At 31.5% G+C, this 14,690-nt stretch overlaps 1 protein-coding gene across 1 annotated transcript in view; it reads left to right on the plus strand.

The window, feature by feature from the left end:
- LOC129957531 (alpha-2Da adrenergic receptor-like) overlaps positions 1–14,690 on the plus strand; it is a 297,241-nt gene that overhangs the window by 131,855 nt on the left and 150,696 nt on the right. The window contains exon 2 of the mRNA XM_056069880.1: positions 13,658–13,773. The gene's annotated coding sequence lies outside the window, so the exon portion shown is untranslated. The remainder of the gene's footprint in view (positions 1–13,657; positions 13,774–14,690) is intronic.

Consider the following 14,690-nt stretch of genomic DNA (forward strand, 5'->3'; position numbering starts at 1 on the left):
AGATCAGGTGAAATAATGAATATCGTTCGCCACCGTCATCACTTTCAACGATTCATTGGTCAAACAGCGGCCGGATCGGGCTGCAAGACACGAAAAAGTGGTTTTGCAGTAAGATAACACCTAGTAAGTCAGAGACATCATTTCTGCTCATGTCTGGGAGCTTTCACCCTAATCACCGTACTTGCCACACCTCTTCAGACTACCACTTGTTTTCATCGATGCCTCACACACTTTCTCTGCATCACGTCAGCAATGACGAAGATGTTGAAAAAAGGTTTTGGTGAGTGAAACATCTCAAAATGTAAATTTCTGTTGGAAAGCATTCACTTTTAAAGGAACTAGGGCAAAATAGCACTTATTTTGAATCAAGTGTTTGTTATCTTTCTTCCGAAGTGCATTTATTTTCTTTATGTTATATTAAGAATTATTGACCGTGCATCTAATATTCAGCATAAAAAGTAAGTTTTAATTGGCATTCAACTCACCCTCTTTTTATATTTTCGATTATTATAATGCCTTTTTTTTATATATACTTTTTATTCTATGAATACACATATTAAAGATAGATATTTCTTAAAAAGCTGACACCAATTATATTTTTTTTCTCAATATTAAAATAAAAAGAATTCAGAATCAATTGTTACATTTTTTTTACCAACTGATGACCTTCTATTTGAATTTCAAAATAAATGTTATAATTATTTAAAAAATATAAACTCTTGACCTGCATTCTACATTCTTCAATTCCATAAACTTCCACTATTCAATTAAAGCTTAAAAAATAATTTTTTTAGTTTTATTTAAAATATTTCCTAAATTTTTCTTTCATTTTCGATTTTGATTTTACAAATTTCTATTTGTAAAATTCCTTAAAAATATATCATGGCATAATATTTTTTATGATAAGGGTACCTTAAATTTTCATTTGAAAGTCCAACATGAAGTATTTTTAGTAACTATTTTTATTTGTATTAATAGTGGTCCTTAAAAATTCAAATAGATTACAAAATTAAACATTATAAATATGTGTTTTTATTATAAATAAAATAAACTGTTGATAATTTAAGCTATTATGTGTGATATATAATATTTACATAAATATTTATAAACACGAATTTCATATACTAATTTAAAGTAACGTTTGGTACCCTTATCGAGGTTTTCGCTGTTAATATCAGTAAAGATGAATAGACGTTAAAATGGACTTAAATAAGAAATGCATACAGTTTGTGTGAAACTTTCGATATATTAGAAAAATATGAAACAAAAATGTGCATCATATTCATCCTGTCAGGTGTGGAAAAATGTTTGCTGGAGGTCCCTCGCTCTGATGTTCTTGACAGCCATTCGAAAATAATTCTATAGATCTTACATAGTTCGAATTGTCAGTCATTGCAATTTAAAATATTATTTCAAATGCTTTTATACATTTTAACTATATTCTTATTGATGATAATTATCAGCTAAATCTTGCAGGTTCAAAAATCTTTTTAATATAATTTCGGGGAGAGAGGAATATAAAAATTTCAGTTTTTAAGAGTACAGAGAAGAATGCTGTTTCCTTTTCTCCTGGTCGTCGTAGAATGCAGGTACGCTTTCGAGTTCATTAAATCCAATGGGTTGTGATAATTGGCAAGGATGGGACTCATAAATTTCTGTTTTGTGACTCACACATAAAGAAATACGATTTAATTTTTATTTTTCCAACGCAGACAGCATTTTTATCCCTATTCCCTTCGGGAATGAAATGGCGATTTCCAAGGATGCTACGGATTTTTAAAATAATTGATTTTTTTTTATTTAAATAAAATAAAAAGAAAGCAAAACAGAAATTAAATTATTTTAGTATACAAACAGAGTAATAACTGAAGAATGTGTCCCATGTGTTTCCGAGAGATATGTGCGCGGCTTTGGGAAATCTGTCGTGTTGACGCATTTTACAAACATCTCTCTGTTGTAAGGACATTTTTCGCAGAATTTATTTCTTACGTTGAAATGGAACACGCCTAATCTCCCTCACACCAGATCCGTGCTGTTCTTGACAGATGCGGGCACCACTTTTCACAATCCTTCCCACAATTCATCTGCAAACACGTCAATCCATGAAGTAGGGGAGGAGATTTCCCCCTCCCCTCCTCCACAGGTTTATTCAATCTTACATATCTGTCCCATAAATGCGACTCCACGAGGGAAGGGCAAAAAAGAGTATTTGTGTGATGGCCTGGGTTTTTCTGGAAAAAGTAAATATGATTATAACGTCCTCCTTCCTCGAATTTCATGTATGCTTACAAATACGTCATGTTCCGTGTTAAGCCAAATGCGTGTATTTCTTTCTTCTTATTTTTTAAAACCTTTTTTTACTTGGACCAGTTGACTGCAAAATTCGATATGTATAGATCTGCAATCGGATTGTCATGAGCACGTATAGAAATTCACTTATATGATTAATCATTTTTCGAGTTATATATTTACATATTTGTGAATAGACAGATAGGTGTACACTCACCCTTACATGATACATTGCATTACTTTAAAAGGCTCAGTTTTTACACAAAAACTAAAAAAGAATGTTCGAAAGAATAAGCCTTTTTAATATGTTGCCTTAATCCTTATTATTCCGATACTTATATATTCTCCCGTTTCAACAGATTACGTTAGACAGATACGTTACGCTCTGTATCCGATGCTCGAGCCAAGTGCCCATAAATTTATTCAAAAAATATAACTTATACAATTTTCAATTGAAGAGAAGATATGATAAAAATTCAACTTATTCCCGTTTTCAAAATTAATTATATTCGAACGACTTGAATCCAAAAAACATTTCTAAGTTGTGCAGACCTCTAGGTTTTTTTTTTTTTTCCATGCCTCTCAAGTTTTTAATTATCCAATGGTGAGCTGCCGCATCACATGAAAATCACTCACCTAAAAAAAAAAGGCTTAATCTGATTTTTTTAAAGTAAAAAGACTCCTTTTAAACACATAAAATCAGCAAGAGCTATCTCCCCAAAATTTTGTCACATAATGTCGAAGAAAAGACGCTCGCAGTCACAAAATCACAGACCAAGTTTCATATATTTAAATCACTACGCTTCCGAGTGATCGCGTTTACATGCTTCTGAAAATAAAAACAGATACATGTTCAGCACATTGTTGTATTTAGATCAAAATTTCATAGCTGTCTACAGTATAGGGTTAAATATATACACCAAATGTTAAACTTCTAGCTTCTTTCGCTTTGTTGTAGTTGAGTTAACTTGTATTCGAATTGCCGGACAGACAGAGCTCCTATGAATAAATTGACAGAAAACTACAAATTTGGTGTAAAGACCATATATTTAATTTTATCTGTTTAGTTCAACGCATTTTGGAATTATCTTTGTGACAGACAGACTAGTATTTTCCAAAGATGTGTTTTTCGAATTCAGAGGGGGGGGGGGTCTACAACGTCGAGATCTGCCAAAATCCCGAATTCGAATTATTTTGTCTAGTACTGTACTCTCTCTATACTTCGTAGACGAGAAAATAGAAATATTTGAGTGTGTCCCCATATTCTCTTTTTCCTTTGAAGAGTGGACGCTAATCAGGTCCTTGGCCATGGTTACCCTATTTCAAAACTGCCAAACGAAACTCTTTGCCAGACAACGACGAAATAAAAGAAAGTGGTTTGAAGAAGATTTATCTCTTATCTGAAAGTGTACGTTTCATGAATATGAATGTATTTTTACAAAACGATAAAAATTTCGATGCCTTTCAACACCACGTCTTTGCAAAACACGGATTTCAAACGACGCCATTGATTATAAATGAAGACCAGAGATAAAATTTCATATTATTGGTCAGCCGACGTGTCGATACTGGTTACAGTGAACCAGTCTCGTTAGTGAAATGAATTCTCAACAGTAATGACCCTTATGTATTATTATTAAATATTTCCTACAATCTATTTTCATTGCATTATGATGTAAGAATTTCGCTTACGAGTATAACTGAATAGTATACATTTAAAATGTTTAACTTTAAATTATGAATACTCCATTTAGAATACATTGATTCTTAACTGTTAAACTGTTTTTATGGTGATACTTTTGTTCTTGATTCTGCTTGATACGATATGAAATACAAATAATATTAAAACTTCTGATTTAGCTTTTTTTTTAATCAAATGTATGCATTAAAAGATGTTTGTAGATTGTGACAAAATCCTCCAGCCACCATTTGCGAAACATGAAAAACGGTTTCGTTCGTTTCTGTCCTTTTCCGCCCCCTTTCTCACCCGGCCATTATAACTCGAGACATGCTCCTCTTATTCATATCAATGAATCCATTCCCATTATTTAATTAAATAAATACAAAGTGATAACTCTCACCATTTCACAAACTAATCACAGATCCCTATCGGAAATATCGATTACCGCTACAAGCAGAAAAGCGGAGATTTCCATTTGCTGTGGAATTGAATTTACCACTCGCGTTATCTCCTCCACCATCTTGTAATCGCATTCCCCCCTCCCTTCTCCTTTCACTCCACTACTCTAGCGAACTGCGGCTGTACTCTTGTGGATCTGCAGACGACCTAAATAATTGCTAAGTGGTTCCACAAATATGGGGGAGGCAGAGTGTTGCTACACTATAGCAGTCCCCAACTTTTCTTCATCCCATACCTTTCATCAGTCATTTTATGTTTGAGGACCCCTCCCCCCTCCCTCCGACCATTCATTTGAGTAAATAAGTGTTTATCAATAGAATGTTTAGGACTTGATGTTGGATTACAAGTTATTCCTCGAATTACCTTTGAGTTGGTGACATTGAAAAATCGAATTTTAAAGAAAATGGCATATTTTTTAATTCAATATCCTTAATATGTTAACTGCCACCAGCATCACCCGTGGCAGCTACATGAACTTTCTACTATACCGAACCGTCTATCTGATAAAAGACTCTCTCTTTACTGTATCTGAGAAGTATCAAACAAAGAGTAATCTAATCAGTTAAAAATTCGTCCGAATATCAGGCTTGAGTCGTGAATCAGTGAACGCGGTAATCTCATATAATTTTATTTATAGACTATTATGAATTTTGTTTCTACGTTCATTCATCAGGAATTTACATTGAATATAATATTTTTCATTACATTTTTAATGCTATTTATATCTTCAAGCTTTATTTTCTGGAATTCTAAATTCAGTAAGAATGTTTAAAATTTCTTAATTTAAAATGCAACGCAATTTTTTTATTCAAATTTGGTGTAAAATTTTTTTAATATATTCTGTGGCTCCTGAATACAGAATAAGTAAAATTTCCATCTCGAAGAATCTTTTCCAGCTTTTATAATGTTTTCCAATGGGAAAAATATTAAAAAATTCATGTTATTTCTGAGTGGATTCCCAATATCTAAAGACTGAATAAAATGCAGTCTATTTTTTTTTAATTCAGGAAATTAGTAATCTATTTATTTTTAAAATTATCTGCAAGATTTTGAACAGTTCATTTGATAAACTTTTAAATTAGAAGATGATGACACTTTTTAGCCAAGTAAAGGCCAAATATATATATATATATATATATATATATATATATATATATATATATATATATTTCTTCAAATTTTCTAAGCATTTGGGTTTTAACTGATATATTTTTATTTCATAAGTGCTTATTTCATGCAAAAAATTTTTAAAAAATATAAGTATTTCATAGCATTTTTTTAAAACTCTTTTTGAATGTAGTACTTTTTGTAGATTTTTTTTTTTTATTTTAACATTTTATTCCATTTTTGTATAATGTTATTTATTTCAAGTCCTAACAAATGAAAAAAAGGCGTCGAGAAGTATCTGATGAAAGTAGCAACTTTCTAGATGTGAAAATCCTTTGCCCCAACCGAAGACGATTCCAAAATAAAATATGAGCATATTTTAGAAAATTGACATTTATAAAAATTGGGTTCCCGTCTGGTAAATGGAACACATGTCTGAAGCTGATAAAGATTGCAGCAATATTTTTTATTAATGTACACATCAGATGAGTCAGTTCTTTCCCCAAGTATTGTGAGCATAAAAGTTATTTATATTTTATTGCTTCACGATGTTATTTGAACTCTTCTTTCCTAGCTACCTAGCAGACTTACAAGTTTGCATATGCAAGTTTTTTTTTTTTTTTCATTTTGATCTCTTATGTTATCATCGTTCATTACATGTTCCCCTAATTAGACCACCTGCAGGAGTACGTATATCACAAGTTGGGAACTTCAGCGTGAGGTAAACCCTTACGTTATAAAAAGGCTTGTGTTATGAATGCTTTGCATTTATGCTCCGCAAAGTTGTCATTCTTTAGAGAAAAAATGTGTTAGGTATATTCTAAATTAAGATAGTAAATATAATTTAAACTATTTGCGTATTTATATAACTAAAAATGAGAATGAAATGAACATTAATAGAAAGGAATTGGTATATTTCTGTTTAGAAAGTAAATTATTCTTTAAAAGCTGATTTATTTGTTGGCACGAGTTTGTTTATAATGGATAATAGCTTTTTGATATCTTAATTCTGGAAAACGATATTTTTCATTTAAAAAAGGGAGGATCCGATATGAGTATCAGATCGACAGCTGGAAAATTAAATTTAGATATTTTAGACTCATTTTTTATAACTATCAAGAGCCTTTAATGAATGACATGAATGAATTTTTGACTACAGGTTATGAATGTCATGCTTATATGAAACTAGACTGTATCTTTAAGGAAAGGGGAGAAAGTATTATGTTTATCTTTTGAAAGATTAGATATTAAACTAGTTAATATTGTAATTGTTTTATTTTTACTGAATCGGTCTTAAGTATTTTAAAATACGGTTTATTTTCTTTAAATACTAGCCACTTCGAAGCTTCCACACAACTCTTTAAAGTGAAGTAGTTAGTTTAATCCAAATAACCAATAATTTCGCTCATTTGGTATTTGGCTGGACAATCTGCTCCGTAGCAGAACAATTCATGTGAATAAAATAACGAGTCACTCAGATGAAATTTGGGATTTCAGCGTATAATGAGAAGAGCGGCTTATTGCTTAAACGAATTTCGAGGCCTAGACCATGAGAGATAAATTGGAAGAACATCCGCGGAGGTATTGATCGCTTAATGCGGCAGTAAATAGCTCTTCTGCAAAAAAGAACGGCTGGAGAGAAATGAATCTTCTACATTAGATTATTTATTCAAATATAAATGAATGGGATTAATGAATCTATTGAGTAAAGAAGCTGAACGATACAATTTCTGGTTATAATCCTATTTTGTTTAGTTTTTGGTACTAATATGTAAGAAATTGAATGACTTTTGAAGCAAAAATATTCTTAATTATGGCATTCAGTTACTTATTTTTAAATTTAGTTACATTTTAATGACTGTTTAGTGTAGTTTTTGGTTCATAAATAAACGTTTATTATAATAAATCATTAATTAAAATTTAAAGAGTTGATATGTCATTAAAGTAAAATAATCTACTTTTTAATAAACCAAGAAAGATTGTTTGAAAGAATATTATTTTGTATTTTTCACCAATAAGCGTTGTAGTAGAAAGCGCCACACTATTCCTAGTCTGTACATTACCCGAATTTCTTATATACGTATAATATAGACTTTAAAAAGAGCTTTATTGATCGAACACTGTCTGGAGATTCGTTCAGATTTCAGTTCATTTTTTTTTTTTTTTTCCCAAAAAGAAAATTGTCTAAATTACTCAAAAATTTATTTCGGTCTCACAAAAAAAAGTCATATAAAAATGTAAATATTTTTTTAACGAATCATCAAACAAATCATGATTTAAATGAATATTGGCTAGAATATAAAATTCGTCGAACAAGTAAGTGGGATGGATGAAAAAATGTAAACGTTTTCCTTTAAAGGGCTCTACAGTTGTTGCAAAAGTCGGAGAAATGAGATCTTTTATTTGTAACCATTTTTACCTACACAAAGCATGCAAAGAAAGCATCGTAATCTTCAAGGTCTTCCACTTTGAGATTTGAATGAACAGATCAAGAAACACAAATTATTATTCCTGGAATGTCTCTTTGTGAAGGCGATCACTCAGAAACGCAGTGAGATACAGCTGAGAAAATCGGCATATTGGTTTTTTGTTTTAGAACCAAGTTTGTAGATTTCCATTCGATTTAGGATAAAATACATCGTTGGGAATTCTTCCTGTTCCTAAGAGCATGCCAGTTGGCAGCTCGAGATCGAAACAGCTAGATGGATGAAATCAGACTTCTAAACCAGTACCAAAGTATGACTCAACCAGTGGAAGGACTGACCGCTTGTCGGTCTTACATGTTAAGTGATCAACGATATCGGGATATATGAATGCTTTCATTTGAGAAGGCAACGGTCTAGATGAGTGAAACTTGATATGTAACCTTTTCACCAGTATTTCAGACTTGTATTAACTTTTCAATATAAACAAAATTATAGAAGACATCCAAAATGATTTCCTTCACTTTACTGTGGACCACAAAGTGTGCCATATAATTATTATATGAAAAAAATGAGGGGAGAATTTTATTATTTAGATTCAGATTCTTTTATTCAGATGCCTTTATTAATATTGTTATTGATTATCTTATTCATAAGCATAAATAAGATGATGGATAATCATTTGATGTGTTTAAATCGGATGCAGATCTGCAATTTTTGTGATTCAACTACATGCCGAAGGTCTTGGCATATGGCTGTACCGCTAGATGCATTCATCGAAAAACCCAATGATCTTTTCGTCTGTGAATTTTCTTGCTGACAGACTTAATTCCAAAAATGAATGGGATACACTTGAGGAAGGGGGGGGGGGGTGTCTGATAAGGCATCAAAACATTTGAATTCAAATTGTTTTCGATTAAAATGCTTTTTCCGTCACTTGGCGCGTGCGATAAATGAATTCCGAATTAAATTATCTGGCATCATTCATGACAAGAATTCAACAGATCCTTCCACCAGGCGACCCGTTTCATTTCCTCATTTAGCATTCACGTCATATTTTGGGCAGAAAAGCGCCCGACAATTAAACTGCCGGTGGAATGACTCAATAAATTCTAAACCAGGGCAGAATGGCACAGAAATGTGAAACCCTGTTGAAAGCAAACAAAAAGACGTAAACAGAGCAATAAAGTCAGGCCAGCTTCGGGGAGAACAATTACCCTATATTTAAAGGCTTATTTCCCTAGGGTAAAAGGGAACGGGTCTTGTTGTTTCCCCAATCCGCGGGCACCCGGGCGTGAATGGGAAATTTCCTTTAACTCTTTGTCTGTTTGCGCCTCTTCTTCTTTCTGCTGCCGCTGGAAGTTTATTAGAAGACGGGTCTTTTAATGAAACGGACACTTCTAAGACTCTGGGCTTAACTCTCCCAAGTGGAAGATAAGGTTTGTGGGGGAATTGCAAAACACCAAGAAATGCGATGCATGAAGGAATTGCTGTGAAATGTTGTCAATATTCGCTTCCATCTTATGCAGCCTAAGATTTAATGCTAGCTTTTCTTGTTGGATGAATTTGATCTGGATTTCCTTAAAAAATGTTAGTAACTGTTTGTTTCTTGGACGAAGTTCCATACATTTACGAAATGCGCATTTGCCTTCTGATGCGACAGTCAGCAGGAACTGGTTTCGCCAGCATGTAGTTAATAATACTTCGACTTTCTCAGGCTGCTGGTTTTCCTTCTCCTCTTCCAATATTTTCCATTAAAATATATTTTAGCGTTATTATACATTAGTATTATGAACCCCAATAACAGAAATAAAAGAAAAATTGACTTTTTTTTTTGATGTTGAATAAGAAGGGCTGCTAAAAATGGATAAAATCAATTATGTAATAAAAGAAATTGGCAAGCGTTTGGAAATCAATGGTATTTGGCTGCGATAGTTGTAACTGAAACTGTCTTACACTTACAGTTGATGCCCTAACATATCTTGTAAAGTTTTGGATTCAGCGCCTCTCTCGAAATGGGTAATCGTTTTTCTGAACTGTTAAAAAACGCGAACTTGATTTTCCGTTTCCCTTTATGTCATATTTTTAGCGACCAAGCTGCATCTTATTTCTTTCTAATGACTAAGGCTCAGACGTGCTAAAATAATATCGAAAATCGTATTCAAATTTCATCTTAATCAATCAAGTCATTTATCAAAAAACGAAATTATGACTAATTTTAAACGACTGCAAATTTCTTTTTGGACTCCATAGTACCAAAAGCTTTTCCCTAACATTATATATATAATTAATCGATGTTCAAAAAAAAAATTCCTAACCACTCCGATTTCACTATAAATTTAAGTTTTGAATTGTTCTGGCTACTACTTTCCCACAAAAACAAAATGCTTTATCAGCAGTTTCCTTTCTAAAACAGTATAAGTTCCAAATACTTTCTCACGAATTGTTTTTCCTTGCTTTTTGAAATTCTTATTTGGTATGCTGCACCGTGCCCGTCATGATATATAAGAGGAAATCTTTATAACAGACAACAATCGGACTATTTAAATTAGTCACGGAGTATAAAAAATGTCAAAGAATTCCACTCCTTATTCTTCAAAGGATTATATATATATATATATATATATATATATATATATATATATATATATAATATAAATATCAGTTAATTCGCTTTTTATTAATATATTTTTTTTCTAATCACTCGAACTTCTTTTTCACTTTAACTTTTGAGCTGCGCTTCATGAACTCAAGAGAAGTCGAACCAATATATCATAAGTAAGAATTCACCGCCAACTCATTTTTGGAGGTTCATAAATTTAGCACGAGCCCCGGTGGCAAGAGACCACAAGAGCATAACATTACTGTCTCTCAAAATTATGACCTGAAATGAAATTATTTAAATATTCGATACGAAACTCCCACAAATACCTCTAGTATTCTATTCATTCTTAGAACCAATAGAACAGCTCATTCCCGAAATCTTAGATCCCATTTATTGTAATTAGATATGAAAAAAGCAAAACATTTAAGAGATAAATAAAACTGTTGGTTATTTTAAAGAATAAATATCTTAGAGTAAGGGAAAATGCTTACTAGTCCCGTTGTATGTCTGAACTTCAACAGAATTCTGTTAACAAGTTTTCATAAAATAAGTGTTTCATTTTGTTTTGTTTGAGAGTTATCATTAAAAGGATTATTAGCAGGCAAATAAGAATAATTAGATAATTGAAAGTATTATTAAATACCACTATAAGAGGAGAATTATAAATATTTTTTTAAATCTGGAAAACAGTTTAAATCTTAAATCCGTTGCAAAACATTAAAAACACACACACACACACAATTCAAAATTTTATAGATATATTGCATTTTTTTTCTGAAGCATAACGTATTTTTAATTTTTTTTTTATATATATTTAAAAATCTGATATACGAAGTAAAATAGGTTCATATATAACTTATATGAGCAAGATATTCAATCCGAAATTTTCGACGATTCTTTATGAAGCCTGTCGAAATTTTCATGAACAAAAATTCCCTCCCAACTTAGAATTCTTTGAATGCTTATTAATGGAATAATAGAACCGACTCAATGGAACCGGTTCAATGGAAAGCCAAGTCGATTCGAAATTAAAATCTTCACAAACACTTCCGTTCATTTCTCTCGTGAAAAGAAAACCGAATTATAAATCCTCCGGAGCAAAGAAATCCATTTCCTCGTTTCGCTCAAACTCCAGCGGCCGAATTTTAAGGATGCCATTTTGAAACGAGCGAGTGAAGTTGAAAGGCACTGCTCCTGCTTCTAACGGGCGCTTGTGCTGCTGATACGGCCACAATTAATTGCCTGGTAAGGAAGCAGTCAGCCGTAAAACGTAAAGGGGGGAGACTGTGATGGGTACAGTCGGTCCGGGCCCGAAATTTACGCCACTCGCAAGCTAGGAGGGAAGTGGAGTTAGAGGAGGCGATTTTAAAAGCCATTTCTATCCGTTTTTTGACAGGGAAGAAAGTTTGGAAGTTTTGAGAAATGTTTTATGACCTTTTCCCTTTTTTTTTTTTTTCTATCATTCTCTACTTTTTTCCCCACTTCTTTTTCCCTCTCTCACTTTTTTTTTTTTTTAATATTGCTATTAAATTTGTTGCTGAATATAACTCATCGAGCGTTTTTATGTATAGATTTTATTGAGGGCCATTTCAAAATAGCAGAATTGACTTTTGAAATGCAGACCATATATTTTTTTATTCAACTTTTTTTTTCTGTGGCTACTTTTTTATTCATATTCAGGAAAGGAATTTGAAATAACTCTGTTAAAATATTGACCTCTATAAACGCTTGATAGTTCAATAAATTTAGGACGGTTAAAAAAAAAGATTCTTTATAATAGAAGAAGCATTCTACATTGGATTTGTTGAATTTATTAACATCCATTTTCAGTATATGCTTTTTTAAAAACAAATAATAACATGGGGTGAAGCTCATTTATTGGTGTCATTTGATTTCATTCAGAATGACAGTTCCTTAAAAAAACTACTAATGATCTAATGCCGAAAAGAAATTCGTTTCAAACGTCAAATATATATTTATACTTTTGCCAAATTTCATATAAAATATCTTTTTTCTTTCTTTCCATTAAAAAAAAAATTTAAGATTTTTCACGGATGGAACTATTTTATTTAAAAGCTATGTACAATGAAACGTTAAATTTTAAGTCATTTATATTGGTAGAAGTAGCGTGAAATAAAACCAATCATTGCAAACTACTAGAATGCACTCTATATCAAACATAGGTACTGCATAAAAAGTTACAAACATTAAGATCAAGAAATTTTTGTAGTAGTTTCAGCATTCATTTTGCAGATATATCTAGTTTTCGCAATTTATAAATGAAAATTTATTTCGGTTTTCTTTAAATTTTTCAAAACATTTCTTATTTTAAAAAATCCTTAAAACAATGTTTGGATCATTAAAATTTCACAAATGGAGAGGAAAACCAAGATAATGTTTTTAAAACAGTGTTTACAAAAACGTTTTTATTGCCAATCATTTAAGTTTTTACCTTTTAATTTCAGCATTTATTCTGCCTGTCCTCCCGTTGAATATCATTTACTTAAAAATGAGTATTTATTTTAAATACAAGAAAGGTTAGGCTTACGTCTTGGAACTTTCTGTTCCAAGACGTAAGCCTAACCTTTAGGTGATCGACCGTCGGCAGTCTCCTTTCGCAGCAAACAACCACTGGTGAAGTGGGACCTGCGGCTTGAGCTGATTTATTGGTTTTCCTTACTGTATTAAATATTTAGATTTTGAGGGGTTTCTTTTACTTAGATTTAATATTTCATTTTGCTACACACCTATAATTTACTCATTTAAGGTATTCTGGGGCCTGAGATTGCCGACTTTTGTTGAACGAATCAGATGAAATGTTTCACTAATATGGACACACAGTGAATATTGCATAAACAATTATCAACATTCTTAAAAGTTACACCACACAGATCAGTAAATGCTAATGTTAATATCTGCCCATTATTCGAAGTAATCTAAATATTGAGTTTGTGAATGTCTAGACACAACTTTTAGAATGACAAACGCCACTAAACACATTACTTTGAAATGAATTCATGCGCTTTTATTTTCTTTCAAATTTTCTGAAATCGTAATTGAAATTTGTTCTGTACAATAAATATTTTTTTTCAGGTGTGCATTTTAAAGAAATCTGTCGGGGTGAGATCCGGTGAGGATGGAGAGAAATGTGTTCTACCTTTTAGTCCCAACTGCTTGCCCATAGAATTTCATCAAGATAGGCCAAGATTGTAAGTAAAATATTATTTAACGTGAATTGTGAAAGTTTGATGTCATATGAAAATTATTCAAAATATACTTATATATTTTTAATGTAATCTGTATTCCAATTACATTTAGGGAGATTTTACGTCAAAATAGTATTATAGCATATGTGGAAGTAATAATTCAGGTGTTTGTAAATTATCTTAGTTCTACATGTGAAATAAGCTGGAAGAAAATCATGATTTCAATGAATCAAATGTTAATTATAAAAATCTAATTCATGAAATTAAGTAAAAAGAATGACACAATCTTTCTAATTCATACTTATTTCATTATTTTTCTTAAGCGTCAGATTATCGGCGATCAGCCCTTATATTTAATTTTAAACAATAAGATACATTCTTTAAATCTAAAACAAAAAAAAAAAAAAAAACAATGTTGGGAATTTAGAAGAATTGCTTACGACAAAAAGTCGAAAAGAAAAAATCAATTTAAGAACTCGCAAATATCGAAATTGTAATCCACACCAAAGCGATTAAAAAAAATGGAAAAAATGAAGTTCTTTGATTTGCACAGAGTGAGAAAAAAAAAAGTGTGAAAATCGATTTTACTGCAGACTTTTTTTCTTGACATTCTTTTAAAATATGGATCAATAGAAATGCCTAAAGACTGAGAATTCCACAGGACTCATGCTATCAAGTTTTAATTTAATACTTCATCTCCGAGTTTCATTTTCTTTCTTTAGCCTTTTAGAGAAATTTAGTAACTTAAAATAAGAAAGATATTCACACACATTTCTTAATTCAACTTCTTAGGAAAGAAATAAAAGTCCTGAAAGTATAAAAAAATGCCATCCGGCTTTTCTTTTTTTTTAGTCTATTAGCAAGTGTATTGTGTTTCCAAATGCTAAGCTGTGTGTTCCGTGCAAACTTACCTTTACGCA

Source organism: Argiope bruennichi, chromosome 11 (assembly GCF_947563725.1).
Source record: "Argiope bruennichi chromosome 11, qqArgBrue1.1, whole genome shotgun sequence".
NCBI classification, from domain to species: Eukaryota; Metazoa; Arthropoda; class Arachnida; order Araneae; family Araneidae; genus Argiope; species Argiope bruennichi.